General features: G+C 37.4%; 1 pseudogene; it reads right to left on the bottom strand.

Moving 5' to 3' along the window:
* LOC141714412 (uncharacterized) overlaps positions 1-19,839 on the bottom strand; it is a 153,531-nt pseudogene that overhangs the window by 102,017 nt on the left and 31,675 nt on the right.

Here is a 19,839-nt window from a genome sequence, read left to right as displayed (position 1 = left end):
CGGAAAGCTTGGTGGCCGCCGTTAATGGCGGCCGGCCACCAGAGCTCAAAACGGGGAAGACGACGGGGGAAATTACACTTTGATACCCCGAAGTTTCCCCTGTTTTGCAAATTTGATATTCTGGTTTTAAAAATTCATAAAATTCAGATTTTTGTTTATTAAAATTCCAAAAATCAGATTGTTGTTTATATAATTACAAAAATTTTATTTTCTTTTTATATTATTTTCAGGAAATTGTTTTTAATTTCTAAAAATTCCAAAAATGGTTATTTTAATTCTAAAAAAATTGTTTTTAATTCAAAAATAAATCTAAATTATTTATTTAATTAAATTTAGTTAATAATTAATTAATTAATTAGTCAATTAATTTAAATATTAATTGATTAATTAGTTTAATTTATTAATTGATTTTAATTAATTATTTAATTGGATTTAATTATTTAAAAATTGATATAAAAATTCTGAAAAATAGTTTCGAGATTTAAAATATTATTTAAAATTATTTTCAAGGCTCGATAATTATTATAAAATTATTTTAAAGTCAGATTCGGGTATTCGGACCCTATATTTAATTATAAAATAATTCAGAGTCCCGTTTTAATTCCGAAAAATGTTCAAAAATTCTTATTAAATACCTGGAAAATTATTTTGACCCCGAATATTCTTTGAAAAATTATTTTGATGGAATATCTTGTGTGTTATGTGCTACGTGCTATCTGATTGATGTGTTATATGCCTATGTGGTTATGGTTTGACTGTTTTAGTCATAACTTTTAATCCGTAAATCGGATTTGGGTGAAACGAAGGGTAGATAAAAGCTTATGACGTCTATGTGACGATTACAATAAAATGAGTATGAATAATTGATAGATACTTGTGATGCCTAGCAGAGTCAGCGAGGTATAGAAAAGGAAACCAGTGATCCATAAATAGAATCAAAGCGTAGAAAGAGAAGGAAAGTGACTGATAAATAGAAGCAAGGCATAGAAAGAGAAGAAAAGTGGTTGATGAGTAAGACTGTTAGATGAGTACCAGTAAAGTGGAAATAGTCGGTGATAAGGCAAGTACTTCTGAACCTTTCTTTAAAGATATATTGCAAATAGTTTTGAACTGTTTTATAACATGTCGCTATTATTCAAAATAACTCATGTTTTAAATTACAAGTGCTTTAAACTATTTAACCTTGAACCCTGATTCTTCTTGATCTTGAGTCATAAGCCTTGTTCTTCACAAACCATTGATTTTTGAATTTCCAGATACGATCCAAAAATATACGATACTACTCCACAAATACATATCTATCACATACTGATTTTGATATTGAGTTTCTTAACATACCAACCCTTATTCCTTGTTTAACAGAAGGCCAATTCTTGGAAACCTTGAACCCTTGGTCTTCTACTTTCTGATTCTTTCCTTGATTGAAAGCCAATCTTTTTGAATCCCTTGTTATACCTACTTGGTATTATGAATCACCCTATGCTTCAAGATAAATGTTGTTTATGATCCATCTTATTGATTTACATTGTTTATCATATTGAATTGTTTTAGAATTGGATAGTTTTATAAATGTGGACCAGATTCATGGTCAGGCCAGATTCGTGGTCATAATAGGCCAATGTGTGCCTTGGATCCAGTATATAGAGCAAAGCTGGGAGCCTTGCTCGGGGTTAGTGTGTGACTGATCAGCAGCCTAACCTTGGTTTTTAAAATTAAAAGTGAATATCCAATTCTAATCATTGCTTATTCTGAAACTTGATTCTCCTGAATCATTTCAATTCGTAATTGTTTAACCTCAATTGCTGCTATGATTACTTGCTAAGCTAGTAAGCTCACTCTTACAAAAAAAATTTATGTTTTCAACAGTTGAAGAAGAAAGTGTTGGTAACGAGAATTCCCTATCTAGTGTGCGAGCTAGGATTTCCGTTTAAGTTGGATCGAGCTAGCAGGAGCTTTATATTATAGATAAGTGGTGTAAGATTGTAAGTACGATATCATTAACAATTATAAGTTGAACTAGTTGGGTTTTGGTATGATGTAATAAAGGGTAATGTTGTAACTTGTTTTCATACTTTAACCTGTTGCGATCCGTGGTTGTGTAAAGAAGGGTCAATGCATATAATACTTTATATACAGGTTTAAATATTATGGCGTGTGTTGTGAGCCCCAAACTTCTGACCCGGGTTTGGAGGGCGTCACAGGTTGGTATCAGAACTACATGTTATAAGTCATTGAAACAAACCTAGATTGTCGGGGACGGATAGAGGGTTAGGATTAGGATTAGGAAATAGAAAGATAGAACGTCGAGAGGTTGAGTGCGACCAAATAGTAGGTTTTAGTGGGATTCGTGATAAAATTCGACATCCTTATCTAGAGACGTGATTTTCAGATGGTGGCGATGGAAGCTTCTTTATTTCCGAATCGTCTGATCATTCGGAGCCTTCATTCGGAAAACTATCATCTAATTCACGCCTTGCTCGTCCACCGGTATTCGCCATGCCACCTCCTGTTGCGACGGTTGCATATTTTCACATTATTATCTCATCCCCTGATGCGAGGCTATCTATTCGAGAATTTCGCCCACACGCTGATTCTAGTTCTACTGGATATTCAGCTGTGTGTGCATCTTTTCTGTCCACTCTATATTCTGTTCTATAACATCCGTTCAAAACTCGTCTTATGAAGTAACAACACCCAGAAGGATGGATTCGACAGCTATAACATATGGTGAGTACACGAGGCATTGAGAAATGTTAGAAGAACCTAGAGTAATGATACGTGTGTTTCGGAAGATAGCCGCTACCAGGTTATAGGGTGCTACTAATGAGTATGCCACCCATGATTATCTTGTGGAGTGGGCTAGATGAATCTTTAAAGAAATTTGAGAGGATTGGAAATCGAGAGTTTTCTTGAAAATATATGACAATGATATGATCAAACGTGATACGTATAGAAGTAATGTGATATAAATCGACCTTGTGTTATAAAATAAATCTGATGATTACTGGATAGATTTGTTATACTTAGTAACCGTAAGAGATGATGATGTGAGTGTTACTGGTATGAAAGACTAGAAGTGAAGTTACGAATAAAATAATTTGCAACGGTAACTGGAGTTTGGTTGATCAATTAAGGAAAAATGGACCCAATAAGGGGTAGAAGATATATGGAAAGGAATGGGCTCTTATCTGATTATTTTCCTAATTAGATTCCTTGTGATAGTTGAGAAGGACGACAACCAACTCATATACTAATGACGACCATGTGTATGATTTTCAAAATTTTAAACCAGTTTTCCCAAAGAGATTTTCTTCACAGAATTTTTTTCTAAAAATCCTTGGAACAAAATAAGTTTTAAAAACTTGGTTGTCCAAGTACTACTTGAGTTTCTTGTTCGGTTCAAGATTATCCAAACGGATACTTGTTAGTATGGTTCGTTTAGAAGGACAAATGAACCCGCTATTACGGAAAAACTGCTGAGGCAATTAGAGCACGAGGAATATGTCGATTCATGAGAAGCTGAGTACGAGCAAAGAAGATTAAGGAAATCTCTAGACCTTCTAAAGGGAGAACGTTATTAGGAAAAAGAGACGACAAGTTGAACGATTAGCAGCATAAGCAAAATTTGAAGTTATAAGCATAAATCTTGTACGATTGCAAATAGAATCGTATACGAACGTGGAAGCGTGACGCTAAAGATGCAAGACCTAGAAAGGGGGAAATTATTTTAATAATCAATTCAAGAAAGCATTTCTGAGAACTTTCTAAAGTTGATATACGACTTGGCATGGGATCTATTGATCGAAAAAGCGTTGAAGCCATAAACAGATAAAATGCGAATAGCGACCAATGATATCATTCTTTCTTATCATTCTTATAAATCTCGAGTAAAGTATAAACTTCTTTCATGACCAGCTTATAAGGTGATTGTTGAATCCCTTTCAAATCATTTTTTTCCAAACATTGTTTCCAAATTGGGACAAGCAGTGTTATGGTGTGACGATTTGTCAAAATGACAAAAAGTCTGGTGGGACGCCACCTAATCATATGTTGTGTGCCATATGGTATGAAAGACTGGCCATCTTGAGTACTAATATAGTTGTCTCATTCCTATTCAAATCATTATTCATTCTTTCTTCTTAAATCCTGATTTGTTGATTCATGAATTTTTCCAATTGTTTCCTTGTACTCTTATCCCTTACAGAAAGTTTTCAATCAGAATCATATACATAAATTCCTTCTTGTGTATGGTCTACTCTTTGAATATTTTAAAAAGGAAGTGAAATGAACTCGTGTAGCAGACGAAGTTACGTAACAAGTGTGGATAATTGCAAGCCGATGAATGGTGGAAATTTACGTGCAGAGAGGAATCATTATACCGAAAACGGGATAGTTGCGAGAGCATCAAATCAAAGGCGGAAAATCTATATACATGATACGTTTCGATTATGAGATTTTGGCATGAATTGGAGTAATTAGCAAACTGTATGAGGTAAATTAACTAGAGAAACATGAAAGTAAAGCTGCATGTATCAGATGAGGTAAATGATCGATTGGACAATGAAGACGAATGAAGAAATTCTTAACAATAACCAGATAATCAAGTAATACGTTGTGAAGATGAAGCATACCTTAATCATGTGGGAGATATTTATCATGAAGATTCAAGATCGAAGAAATGCTAGATACGGATAAACTTTAAGTGTGTTCATCAAGGGATGGTTGGGTTTTCCCCAACTCAAGAAAATGAGTTGTGGTAAAATTTACGCTTATAGCAGGGACGACAAAGAAGGTTCAATATGGAAAGATATAAGTGAAGATGAAGTTATGGCGGGTTGACTGCAACAATTTTTAAGATGTGAAGCTTTAAAACCAAATGTACTCATTCGCAAGATTTTTTAAAAAAAAGTGTTGGTTGAGACCCGGTGTTGGTCATAAAAGGTTGAACAAGTTAATTAATAAGGATAACTGTATACTTCCAGGGTGGACTAATTGTTAAGTAGAGAGCTTGAATTGAAACATGAACTAGAAGAATTTTAGAATAATTTGTAATTGTATTCAGTAGTGATATTCTGTTATAATCAGAGAATATGAGAAAAAGGTATGGTATAATAAGAATTGTTCGCTATAACCTTAAGTTGTATTAGAGATATGGGTTGTACGGATTAATATTACATGAGGTGGTGAATTGGTGAGTTTGGAAAGTGAATGTGGACTGGTATATTTGAGGGTTGATTTTTGGTTGTTTGATTGATTGTTGATGTCGGCTTGCATCCGACTGGTAGTCAATAATATAAAGGAGATGCTGCCCAAATTTTCAGAAATTACCCCACTTTTAAAAGATAGAAAGTATACTTCCGTGTGTAATTGATATTCATGTTGATACTCCAAACAAGTGTGATCTCGGTTCTTGAAAGAGATTGTTACAGCTAATCCGACTATATGTAATTGGTTTTTTATTTCATTTAGCTAGTCATCACTTGGTACAATTGATCAATCAAGTAAGTTAATTGGTTAATTTTACCAATTAATGGTTAGTTAGATGGAAATCGATTCCAATTAGATTAAGTCAAATTTTGATGCAACTTTCAAATCCGAAATTAAAATAATGAAGAATTGGGGAGAAGTAAGGATGCTAGTAGAATTCAGAAATTGCTGCAAATGTGTGAGTTTTTGCTTGGATAAGCATGCCCTTCCTAATGGACAAGAGAAATAAAAAGTCATTTGTATGGAAAAGTGAGAAGACTATTTTCAAGAGCTAAAGAATTAAGATGAAGCAACGAGAAGAAAGGAAGTAGGGAGATGGAATAAAACAGAGATTAATAGTTACACCAATATGGATTTTATTAGATAGTCAAGGAGATTTTATCATCTGCAACAAAGTTTTATCAAAGAACGTCTTGTTTCCAAATTGTTGTGATAATCATACAATAAATGATTTACCAAGTATTTCTGTTTTGGAGTAAGTGTGAGATATAGTTTTAATTCAGTTTTCGATTGATGTTGATACTTAGGTTGTTGTTAGATATCGGAAGTGGTATTAATACAAATGATTGATGTTTACTTCAGAATGGGATGTTGTGAGTATCAAAGTTTGTATTAATATCTAATTTGATATGACAGCAAAATGAGTATTAATGTCAAGAGTTCGGCTTTGAATAAGCTATGAGAATGAAGAATGGAGATGGAAAAGGAGGTGGAATCAAAAGGATGATAAAGAAACTATATAAGATGCGAGGATATAGGCAAGATATGGGTAACATGAACGACAACGAAGATGGTTGGAGTTGAACAAGAACTATGACTGCACGATTAACTATCACCCAAGAAAAGCAAACATAGTAACAGATGAATTAAGAAGAAAGGAAATACCGAACGTGTTGACTGTGTCAGAAGAAACATACAAAGAATTTCAAAAGTTAAAATTTGATGCTAGAACTTGCAAACCTAACGATGCAAAGATGTATAGTATAACTTTTCAGCCAGGAGTGCTAGAAAAGGTAAAGAAATATCAAGGGAAAATAATAGATTAAGATATTATCCGTTAAAGGAATATATATATATACTCAAAAAGATGATCAAGACATTCCCATATTTTATTTTAGAATTTGGGATTCCAATAGCGACAGAATTGAAGGATGGAACCTTACAAGAAGCTTACAACTCAAGACATTCGGTCCATCCATGAAGTTCCAATGTGTATAGAGATTCAAAGGGGAATTATTGGTGGCCAGATATGAAGAAAGAAAAGGTGGGAGAGATTATCAAATGTTACAAGTATCGAGGAGTTAAGGCGGGACATCAAAGACTAGATGGATATATATTTCTCCAAGAAATATTATGATGATGCCACTTGAGAATCAAAGATGAGGAAAACATTAATTACATTATTATTGATAGGTTATTTAAACCTGATCATTCTCATTTAGTAATAAACAGTTTATTCCATAGGTGGGTTACTTGCTTCTTGAAGAAATGGTGGTACGTCGTCAAATCCATAAACTAGTTGTAGATGATTAATATTGTGTGATTTGAAATTTGACAAGAATATTCAGAATACGATAAATTATGTCGAACTAGAATGGTATGTACTACTTCTAGAGGAATGGATATGAAGTAAAGCGGAACTAAAAAGATAGGAATTTGGTTGAACAATGATAACTCAAGAGATTCAAGCTACTCCGAAGGTATGATACGAGACATATATGTCAAAGAAAATTTTCTGATAATATGGCATAAGGAAAGAATAAACGTTATATGTGATTAGACGTCAAGGAAAGCACTGCGGTCAGTTTCGTATGAGAACTCCTTAGAATCAAAATAAATGATGGTATAAGTTAAAAATATGCCGGTGATACTTCCAGGTTAGTGTACTTTCTTTAAAATGGTAAGAGATCTTCGCTCGACATCCTCGATTGTGCTTCAAGGAAAATAAAATATGATGATAAGTTTGTGCGTCAGTCATATTCTGTCGAGATCTTTCGTCAATTCTTAATTTTGGAGTAATCTCGAGAATGTTAGGAATCGAATACGCCATAGTTTCAGAATATCATTCGCAGATGGATGAGAAGATTTAAAAGAACAATTAAAGAGCCTCGAATGCGATTGGAAGCGATTATGAACTAAGTTTGTTGAATAGCGAAACATGAGGGAATGGGGTTTAATAACCAGTAGCTATTGTATGGTCATGAGCACGAATTACTAGAATTACAAAGGAAATATAATTAGTAAGCATTATGCTGGTCCTTCTGAGACAATAAAATAGTCAGGATAAATGTAAGTAAGTTGGCTTCACCGCCATACTTTTAGGAGATTCATAAGGTATTTATACGCGTACACTCAGGAAGAATAATTTAGCTCCATTATATATAAAATGAAGACTTGAGTTGAGTTATATAAGCAACAGATAGAATATGAGGTCAGCGAGAGGTTGTTAAGTAATGATTGATGCTGCGAGTAAAAGTTTATGAAAGTTGTAAGGTTGAGAATCAACCCGAGAAAATGAGAGTGAGATTCTTGAAGGTATCACTATATGATCCTTAGAGTGATTCTGAGATATCGTGTGTAATTATTTTTATTAATAAATAATTTTTATCTGATTATTATGTGATTTTTGGTGAATTATTTGATGATTAGTGTAAATAAGTGAATGCTTATATGTGATACAGTATAAGTTTGCTAATTTTATTATGACCAGAATAAAATATAGATAATTATGGTATTTTTTTGGTAATTTTTGGGCTGTTAAATGATTTTATATTGATTTATGAATTTATTAATTATTTTCTGAATAATTACAAAATTATATTATAAAGCCGGGAATCGTCCGACTTCAACCGTTTTTGCGTTTTTACAACCCGAAACTCTTCTGAAAACTCCTTCCTAACCTAATCTGGTAATTTCGGACATTTTCCGTGTTTTGACTTTTTCGATCCGGATTACGGTTTGACCCGTGCGCGGCCTGACGCAAGATTTTCGATACGATAATCATTTCGGTGAACCAACAAAACCCGTATTTTCGAAAGATGAGATATTATTACATTATTTTCGTATAGAGTGTTTTATAAAATGTCCGGTTGGGATAATTATCCAAAACTAATATCAAATAGGATCATTTTTGCTGTTACTTAGCGGCTAAGTAACTAATTTAACGATCCAGAACGATCCAATATTCCATAAATATATATAGCCTTTTTATTATTTTATTTTATTCGGATAATCACAATCAGTCAGTAAAATTCCGTAAAATACAGAGAAATTGTCGAAGTAAAACCGCGTTCTTGAAAATTAAACGCACGAACGAAGGCGTTATCGAACTCCGATTTGGGCGTGCAGCATATCAAAACGAAGCCCTTGAAATCTTCTTTCTGAATCAACCATTTGTTTTTGCCTAGAAATCAAGGTATTTTTCTGATTTAATTATTTAAATTCGAATTAATTATGGGTTAAAATATGAATTTTTGTTCTTGATGTTTTTGATATGATTTGATAGCCTAATCGTGTAGATTATTTCTTCCTGGTCATTTTGGTATATTATATGATAAATTTGGAGTTCAATAACATATAGAAAATGAGGTTTGATTCTCAGATTGTTAAATTAGGGTTTATATACTTTGAATGTTCTTAATTGATTTTGGGAACTTTTGATATACTAAATCTGGGATGAAATAATTTGCGCCATCATGTAGATCGTGTAAAAACGAATTGATTAGTATGTTCAATTATATTGTTCGACCTATGAACCGACCTCGCCGGAAACTGCCGCGCGGCGGCGGAAGAATTTTTGCTCGGGTTTTTCCAGGCGATTCTGTAGTTGGGTGATTAAATGGATTTCAGAAATGGATTCCTCATAGTTAAAAGTGTAATCCCTGTCGATTTTGTGTGATTCCGGGCGGTGTTTCAGTTCGTCGGAAAGCTTGGTGGCCGCCGTTAATGGCGGCCGGCCACCGGAGCTCAAAACGGGGAAGACGACGGGGGAAATTACACTTTGGTACCCCGTAGTTTCCCCTGTTTTGCAAATTTGATATTCTGGTTTTAAAAATTCATATAATTCAGATTTTTGTTTATAAAAATTCCAAAAATCAGATTGTTGTTTATATAATTACAAAAAATTTATTTTCTTTTTATATTATTTTCAGGAAATTGTTTTTAATTTCTAAAAATTCCAAAAATGGTTATTTTAATTCTAAAAAAATTGTTTTTAATTCAAAAATAAATCTAATTTTTTTTTGCTAAATCTAAATTATTTATTTAATTAAATTTAATTAATAATTAATTAGTCAATTAATTTAAATATTAATTAATTAATTAGTTTAATTATTTATTAATTGATTTAATTAATTATTTAATTGGATTTAATTATTTAAAATTGATTTAAAAATTCTGAAAAATAGTTTCGAACTTTAAAATATTATTTAAAATTATTTGCAAGACTCCATAATTATTATAAATTATTTTAAAGTCAGATTCGGGTATTCGAACCCTATTATTTAATTATAAAATGATTCGGAGTCCCGGTTTAATTCCGAAAAATATTCAAAAATTCGGATTAAATACCTGGAAAATCATTTTGACCCCGAATCTTCTTTAAAAAATTATTTTGATCGAATATCTTGCATGCTATGTGCTACGTGCTATCTGATTGATGTGTTATATGCCTATATGGTTATGGTTTGACTGTTTTAGTCATAACTTTTAATCCGTAAATCGGATTTGGGTGAAACGAAGGGTAGATAAAAGCTTATGACGTCTATGTGACGATTATAATAAAATGAGTATGAATAATTGATAGATACTTGTGATATCTAGCAGAGTCAGCGTGGTATAGAAAAGGAAACCAATGATCCATAAATAGAATCAAAGCGTAGAAACAGAAGGAAAGTGACTGATAAATAGAAGCAAGGCATAGAAAGAGAAGGAAAGTGGTTGATGAGTAAGACTGTTAGATGAGTACCAGTAAAGTGGAAATCGTCGGTGATAAGGCAAGTACTTCTGAACCTTTCTTTAAAGATATATTGCAAATATTTTTGAACTGTTTTATAACATGTCGCTATTATTCAAAATAACTCATGTTTTATATCACAAGTGCTTTAAACTATTTAACCTTGAACCCTGATTCTTCTTGATCTTGAGCCAAAAGCCTTGTTCTTCACAAACCATTGATTGTTGAATTTCTAGATACGATCCAAAAACATACGTTACTACTCCACAAATACATATCTATCACATACTGATTCTGATATTGAGTTTCTTAACATACCAACCCTTATTCCTTGTTTAACAGAAGACCAATTCCTGGAACCCTTGAACCCTTGGTCTTCTACTTTCTGATTCTTTCCTTGATTGAAAGCCAATCTTTTTGAATCCCTTGTTATACCTACTTGGTATTATGAATCACCCTATGCTTCAAGGTAAATGTTGTTTATGATCCAGCTTATTGATTTACATTATTTATCATATTGAATTGTTTTAGAATTGGATAGTTTTATAAATGTGGACCAGATTCGTGGTCATAATAGGCCAATGCGTTCCTTGGATCCAGTATACAGAGCAAAGCTGGGAGCCTTGCTCGGGGTTAGTGCGTGACTGATCAGCAGCCTAACCTTGGTTTTTAAAATGAAAAGTGAATATCCAATTCTAATCATTGCTTATTCTGAAACTTGATTCTCCTGAATCATTTCAATTGGTAATTGTTTAACCTCAATTGCTGCTATGATTACTTGGTGAGCTAGTAAGCTCACTCTTGCAAAATTTTTTATGTTTTCAACAGTTGAAGAAGAAAGTGTTGGTAACGAGAATTCCCTGTCCAGTGTGTGGGCTAGGATTTCCGTTTAAGTTGGATCGAGCTAGCAAGAGCTTTATATTATAGATAAGTGGTGTAAGATTGTAAGTACGATATCATTAACAATTATAAGTTGAACTAGTTGGGTTTTGGTACGATGTAATAAAGGGTAAGGTTATAGCTTGTTTTCATACTTTAACCTGTTGCGATCCGTGGTTGTGTAAAGAAGGGTCAATGCATATAATACTTTATATACAGGTTTAAATATTATGGTGTGTGTTGTGAGCCCCAAACTTCTGACCCGGGTTTGGAGGGCGTCACAGCTTTGTTCAGCTTCCGATAGTCCATGCAGACTCTCCACCCCGTGACTGCCCTTATCGGAATAAGCTCATTCTTCTCATTTGCTAACATGGTAATTCCACCTTTCTTTGGTATACATTAAACCGCTTACCTATAAATTGTCGGAGATAGGATAGATGATCCCTGCATCTAGCCACTTCAGAATTTCCTTCTTCTCTACTTCCTTCATGATAGGATTAAGTCTTCTTTGCTGCTCGACTGTAGGCTTGCTACCTTACTCTAGCAATATTTTATACATACAGTAAGAAGGGCTGATCCCCTTGATATCTGCTATAGTCCATCCAATTGTCGATTTGAACTCTCTCAGAATCCTCAAAAGCTTTTCCTCATCACTGTTATAGATAAAAAACTAAGGTTATTATTTACTGTATTTATTACTAAGATTCGGGAGCTCAAGGCCTTTAATGGCTGCTCTCGTGTATCGTAGCTTAATTCTGCCTTTACGAGATGCCTACGTATCTCTGTGAATTAGAGAATCAAGCCAAAAAACGTAGTTCTGATTTGTGGGGTGAGGCCCCTTATATAGATGTGGGAGTCCTTGAATTGGACTTGGTATAGGAGACTTGGTGGACAAGCCTCTGAATTAGGATAGACTTAGGAGTCCTAGGAAGTAGGAAGTTGATTCCTTATCCTTTTAGGTCCCCTTGAGGCTAATCTATAAGGATTTATATCCTTATCGGGACTCTTCTCAATAGCTGATTTTTTCCTTATTAATTAATTATGAAATTAATTAATAATTAGGGCTTTTGGGCCTTTTTTATCCCATCAGGCCTGATCTGGTCCATCAGGCTTAACCTTTCTGGTCTGAGTATCATATATCTTTTTATTGGGCCTAGCAGCCCACAGCTTGTACAATTAATGCAGTATTTAATTATACAATCATAATTTATTTATCCCTATCATTTGCCCCCCAACTTTTGGGAAACATTGATTAGGTTTCGCAGAAGTTAAGTCTATTTGTTTCCTTACAGGGTTTCGCTTTTCCGTAAAGTGTGGAGCGACCTACACATTTACAATGAATTTTTCCTTTTATTCAGGAATTATCTTAATTTCCAGGAATTGTTCCCTTATTTCCGGGATTTTTTCCTTATTTTCTGAATTTTTCCCTAATTTTTTGGGATTTTCCCTAATTTCCTGGAATTTTTCCCTAATTTTCTGGGATTTTCCCTAATTTTCTGGAATTTTTCCCTTATTTTCTGGGATTTTCCCTAATTTCTGGGATTTATCCTTTAATTTTCTGGATTTTTTCCTTAATTTCTGAAAATATTAACATTTTTCAGAAAATATTTAAGGAAATTTCCTTATTTTTCTGGATTTTTTCCCTAATTTCTGGGATTTATCCTTTAATTTTCTGGATTTATTCCCTATTTCTGAAAATATTAACATTTTTCAGAAAATATTTAAGGAAATTTCCTTATTTTTCTAATTAAATGATCAGAAAAATAGAACTTTTGCTGCTCAATACATCATAGGCGTTGTTGATCCACGCCTAGGAGACAGTTTCCTAACAACGTCTAGGAAACTTGCGTCCTGGGCGTTGTTGGAGGCTGATGCTTCCTGGGCGTTGTTGATCCACGCCTAGGAGACGGTTTCCTAACAACGTCTAGGAAACTTGCGTCCTGGGCGTTGTTGGAGACAGATGCTTTCATAGATCCTAGACGTCGTGCACCCACGCCTAGGAGACAGTTTTCTAACAACGTCTAGGAAACTTGCGTCCTGGGCGTTGTTGGAGACAGATGCTTTCATAGATCCTAGACGTCGTGCACCCACGCCTAGGAGACAGTTTTCTAACAATGTCTAGAAAACTTGCGTCCTGGGCGTTGTTGGAGACAGATGCTTCCTGGGCGTTGTTGTACCACGCCTAGGAGCCACACTTCTAACAACGGCTAGGGATGATGCATCCTGGGCGTTGTTGAGGACAGATGCTTCCTGGGCGTTGTTGTACCACGCCTAGGAGCCACACTTCTAACAACGGCTAGGGATGATGCATCCTGGGCGTTGTTGAGGACAGATGCTTCCTGGGCATTGTTGTACCACGCCTAGGAGCCACACTTCTAACAACGGCTAGGGATGATGCATCCTGGGCGTTGTTGAGGACAGATGCTTCCTGGGCGTTGTTGTACCACGCCTAGGAGCCACACTTCTAACAACGGCTAGGGATGATGCATCCTGGGCGTTGTTGAGGACAGATGCTTCCTGGGCGTTGTTGTACCACGCCTAGGAGCCACACTTCTAACAACGGCTAGGGATGATGCATCCTGGGCGTTGTTGAGGCTGTTTGAGCCTTGATTCACTCAATGAACTTTGATTTTAAACCTTCTTAAAATTCAAATCTTATGGGCTTCCCGCCTTTTTCTTAGGCCCAGGCCCGTTTGTGCATCTTTGAGCTCCTCTATATAAGAGGTGGAGTGTGAGTTCATTTCTCACACTTCACTTTCACAAAAATTTCTAAACTTCAACTCTGCAATTAGTCTCTCAAGAATCGCCACCTCCAAGCGATTTCCGGCTTTCTACTCCACCGCTTTCTGGGCTTATTTTGAAGATTCCGTTTGAATCTTCATCTTCTTTACTTACTTTCAAGAGCTTCCTGGGTTTTTGTCTTCATCCATGGCAGATTCTGATTCATCTCACTCCCATGTCCCCCAAGCTGTTGCCCGTCCCTCTAGGGCCAGCCGAGGTAAAAAATCTCTTGTACATTCCTCAGTTATTTCTCTTAGGGATCTTTTAACCGAATTTGGGCAAGCCTTTCCTAACATGTTACACTTAGATGCATATAATTATCCTTCTAGATTTGGTCCAGATCAAGTAGGTACCATAGCCCGCCTTTTTGGCATTTCTCACCCTTATAGGGCCGAGGCTCCAGGCCCAAATGATAGGGTCTGCTACCCAAAACCTGGGGCCATTCGGGTCTATAAGGAAACCTTCTATGCTGGTTTTCGCCTACCTCCTCATCCTTTTGTTTTTTGCCTTTTGGCTGAGGCCCGAGTCTGTCCGACCCAACTCACACCCAACTCTTGGCGTTTTATTCACTGTTATATGGCCCAATCTCGTAAACACGGTTTTGAGCCAAATGTTTGTGTCTTTCATTATTTATTTAAATTTGTAAATGCTTCTGAGGACCAAGGATGGGTCAAAATAGTTCATAGATCCTTGGCTCGTTCCTGCTTTATTTCTGGCACCAATCCCGACTCGTATCCAACATGGAAGAGTGAGTGGTTTTATGTATTTCTGGATTCCGAGGAAGGTTGGGACCATTTTTTCAGGCCCAACTTCTCAAAAAGTATAGACGGGTCTTTAAGAGACCTAAAATTGGGGATAGATGAGGATGCGGCCATCAAGGCCATCACTGCCGATAACTTGCACCATTGCGCTCTCATCCTTTCAGAGGGTAATTTGCAAGGTTTAGGTCTAAGTGACCTTGGTCCCGAGGGTATTTCTTTCCCCTTTTTGTTCCATTTTCTCCATTCTCTATTTGTCCTTTTTCTTATGTGCTCGTATTTGCCTGCAGCTAGGGCCGCTTTGGACACAATCTTCAAGAAGCGGGAGGCCCGTGCCGCCAAGGGCTCTGCTGTTGAGACCCACCGCGACAAGCGGGTTAGGATTGGTGACGGCCCTTCAGTCACGGTTCAGGAGGCCGTCCCTACCTTTTTATCCCAGAGGCCTCCTAGCCTTGATGAAGATACCTCTCCCTTCACCGTTACTTGGGGCCTTCAGAGGAGGGACACGGTTGTAGGGAGTTCCGAGGCTGCCGCCGTTTGGTCTCAGAGTGTGATCACGCCTCGTGACAGGGCTGAAATCGTAGAGTCTTCTGATGACCTACAGATTGAGCGTCTGGGTGCTCAGGCCGTGGCTTCTGTAAGCCTCTTCCTTTTTTAACTGTTTTTTTTATTACTTACTGTACTTTGATATGTTCGTGCAGATGAATACCTATCTCCAGGCTGCCCTTCACAATTTGAAGGATGTGAGGACCAGCCTAACTATTGCTGAGAGGGACAGGGATAGGTACCTCAAGGCTTCCGAGGCCAACTTCACTCGTTTCCGTGAGGTAGAGAAGGAGCTGGCGGATGAGAAGGAGAAAGTTTGTAAGCTGGAGCTGGATGCTCAAAGGGCCCGAGCTGAGGTGATAGCTGAGTATAAGGCATCTCAGGACTTTCAGGATGTCCTAAATGCTGAGTACGATGCTAACTTCTCGGAGACCTTTTCTAGCTGTTGGGAGCAGATAGTAGAGGAGATTGGGAAGAAGATTCCGGAGGTGACTCTCACTGCATATCCAGTCCCTGATATTCCTGGGAAAGAGCCTCTTCTTGATGATATCCCTCTTTCTCCTATTCTTGCTTCTTCTGCTGAGGCCGAAGCTGTTTCTCCTCGAGGTGCTGATCCTGTTCCAGTTCCTTCTTCTGCTGCCGATGAAGGAAACATCGATGATGACTTCTTCAAGGATCTTTGAGTATTTTGTTTTTCTTGTTTGGCCCATTGTGGCTTTCTATGTATTGACTTAATCGTATTCAGAACTTATTACCCTTCGGGGCTTATATTTTATATGTTGCTTTTCTTGCCTCTTTCTGTTTTGACTTTACAATCTTAATATGCATTTGAATCTTAAACATCCTTGAATTGAAATAATTTCAAACTCTTTAATATGAAGTCTGGTTTTTCAAAACCTTACATAGCATGGGTTCGACCCTAATCAATAATAACTAGACAATGTAAATTCTACTGGAATATAAAATCCTACGCAAGCAAAGCTTCCAGGTGCTTTTAAACCTACTTGTCACAATGACAAGTGAGAATCGTACTTCGCCTATCTTACACGTAGTAAACCTTCAGGTTTTGTGCGTGCCAGGTCCTCGGGACTTCAAAACCATCCATAGTTTCCAGCTTGTAGGTTCCTCTACCCTGAACGCTCTTGACTCTGTACGGCCCTTCCCAATTTGGGGCTAGCTTTCCTTTCTGTCCGACACCAGAAGCCTCTATTTTTCTCAAGACTAGATCACCTTGTTTGAAAAACCTCTCTTTAACCCTTAGGTTGTAGTAGAACGAAGCCTTTTTCTGATACTCTACTATCTTTGCATGTGCCTTATCTCGCACTTCATCAATTAAGTCCAGCGCCAACCTTTGCCCTTCCTCATTTTCCCCAGCATTGAAAGCTTGAATTCTTGGAGAAGAATGTGATATCTCCACGGGAACCACTGCTTCTGCCCCATATGCCAACATGAAGGGAGTTGCTCCAGTCGTGACTCTACAGGTAGTCCTATAGGCCCATAGTATTGGAAGTATCTCATCCACCCAATTATTTCTTGACTTCTCGATCCTCTTCCGTAGTCCATCCAGGATTATCCGATTTGCTACCTCCGCTTGCCCATTGGCTTGCGGGTGAGCCACAGAGGTGAACCGTAACTCAATTTCATTTTCTTCATAATACTTCTTGAATTCCTCATTGTTGAATTGTGTTCCATTGTCAGTGACGAGGATACGGGGAATCCCATATCGGCACATAATGTTTTCCCACAGGAATTGTGCAACCTGCTTAGTTGTGATTTTGGCCAACGGCTTGGCTTCAATCCACTTAGTGAAATAATCAATGGCTACAATCAGAAACTTCCTTTGTGCTGTGGCCATAGGGAAAGGCTCTAGAATATCCATCCCCCACATAGCAAAGGGGATTGGGGAGTTGATAGAGGTCAGCATCTCGGGGGGTTGTCTAACAACTGGTGCATGCTTCTGATAGTGATCACACTTCTTCACATATTCTTTGGCATCAGCCATCATTTCTGGCCAATAGAAGCCTAAACGGGTTATCTTATGAGCCAAGGCCCTGCCCCCCAGGTGTTGCCCACAAATACCTTCATGCACTTCCTCAAGAGCCAAGTGTGCCTCATCGGGCCTGAGACACCTTAAGTAAGGAACCACGAAAGATCTTTTATACAGAATCCCATCTATCAAAGAGTACCTTAGTGCTCGAATAGTTAACTTCCGTGCTTCAGTTGCATCACTTGGCAACCAACCGGTCTGAATGTGAGCCTTGATGGGATCAATCCATGATGTCCCCAGGCCTATAGGAGCCACAAGCTTAACATCTATGCTTCGTGTCTTCAATACACGGAAGTATACACTTCCTGAACTTTCTTCTATCTCAGATGAAGCAAACTTTGATAGCGCATCTGCCTTAGCATTTTCTTCCCTTGGAATGTGTTCAACATGGCATTCATTAAATTGAGTCATCACAGCCCTTACTAGGCGTACATACTTAGCCATCGTATCATCCCTTGCCTCAAATTCTCCCTTTACCTGGGATATGATCAGCTTCGAGTCTCCACGGACCTTTAAGTTTTTTACTCTAAGTGTCCCAGCTAGACCAAGGCCAGCAATCAGGGCTTCATACTCTGCCTCATTGTTTGTGGTTGGGAAGTCTAGCTTCATAGCATACTCAATTAAGAATCCATCAGGGCTTTGCAAAACCAATCCTGCTCCACTGGAGTTTATTTTTGATGCCCCATCAAAATAGAGAACCCAATATTCTTTATCATCCTTCTCTTTGTCCCCATTGTCGACTCCCTTGTCTTGAGGTATGGTATCTTCCTGCCCCCCGACTTCTTGGTTAGGTATGGTACATTCCACCACGAAGTCAGCTAGTGCCTGGGCTTTTATAGCCGTGCGCGGCTTATACTTGAGATCGAACTCTCCCAACTCTATTGCCCATTTAATCAGTCTCCCACTTACCTTGGGACTGTGAATGATGTTTCTCAGTGGCTGATTTGTTAGCACTTCAATCTGGTGAGCTTGAAAATAAGGACGCAGCTTTCTTGAAGCCATTACCAAGGCTAAAGCGAATTTTTCAATAGTTGAATAATTCAACTCAGCACCATGCAAGATTTTGCTGACATAGTATACGGGTTTCTGGACTTTCAGTTCCTCTTTAACCAACACCGCGCTCAAGGCGCCCTCTGAAACAGCCAAGTACAAGAATAAAACTTCACTCAAAACTGGCTTGGCCAACAACGGGGCCTGGCCCATATATTTCTTTAATTCTTCAAATGCCTTCTGATTTTCCTCACTCCATACAAAGTCTTTAATGTTCTTTAGTGACTTGAAGAATGACAAGCACTTGTCTCCTGACTTGGAGATGAAACGTCCTAGCGCAGCAACCCTTCCTGTGAGCTTCTGAACATCCTTGATAGTTTTTGGTGGTTCCATGTCCAGGATCGCCTTTATTTTATCGGGATTAGCCTCAATTCCTCTTTTTGAGACCATTAATCCCAAGAATTTTCCAGATCCTACTCCGAAAGCACACTTCGTAGGATTTAACATCATCTTGTGGTACCTCAGGACCTCAAAAGCTTCCCTTAAATGGGCTATATGATCAGTCTTTACTAGACTCTTGACTAACATGTCATCAACATAAACTTCCATAGTCTTACCAATAAGATCCTTAAAAATTCTATTCACCAACCTTTGATAGGTGGCTCCTGCATTCTTGAGACCAAACACCATAACAAGATAACAATAAACACCAAAGTCAGTGATAAATGATACCTTTGGAATGTCATCCTTATGCATTTTGATCTGGTTGTATCCGCTAAATCCATCCATGAAACTCAGCATCTCATGTCCAGCAGTGGCATCAATCAAAGTATCAATTCTAGGCAGCGGAAAACAGTCTTTGGGGCATGCATCATTCAGATCAGTGAAGTCTATACACATCCTCCACTTTCCATTAGCCTTCTTCACCATTACAGGGTTTGCTAACCACTCTGGAAATTGAATCTCCTCAATGAAACCAGCCTCTAAGAGCTTTTCTACTTCCTGTTTTATAGCCTCTTGTCTTTCCGGGGCAAAAATTCTTTTCTTTTGTTTCGCTGTCTTCCGGCTCGGATCCACATTTAGCTTGTGAGTAATTAACTCCGGGTCTATGCCTGGCATATCAGCTGCTGACCATGCAAACACATCACTATTTTCTTGCAAAAATTTCACTAACTTCCCTCTAAGGGGCTCCTCTAATGTGGCTCCAATGAAAGTCATCCTCTCAGGATTCTTGGGGTCTAAAGGAACCGAAACCAATTCTTCTGCTGGCCTTCCTCTATTCTCATCATTTTCTCGAACATCCATATCTTCAATAGGAAGAACCTGCCCCCCGACTCCATCTGCCCTCAAAGAGGCCACATAACAGCTTCTAGCCATTTTTTGATCTCCTCTCTCTT

Source organism: Apium graveolens, chromosome 3, assembly GCF_009905375.1.
Source record: "Apium graveolens cultivar Ventura chromosome 3, ASM990537v1, whole genome shotgun sequence".
Taxonomy (NCBI): Eukaryota; Viridiplantae; Streptophyta; class Magnoliopsida; order Apiales; family Apiaceae; genus Apium; species Apium graveolens.
This window is presented reverse-complemented; position numbering and strand designations above follow the sequence as displayed.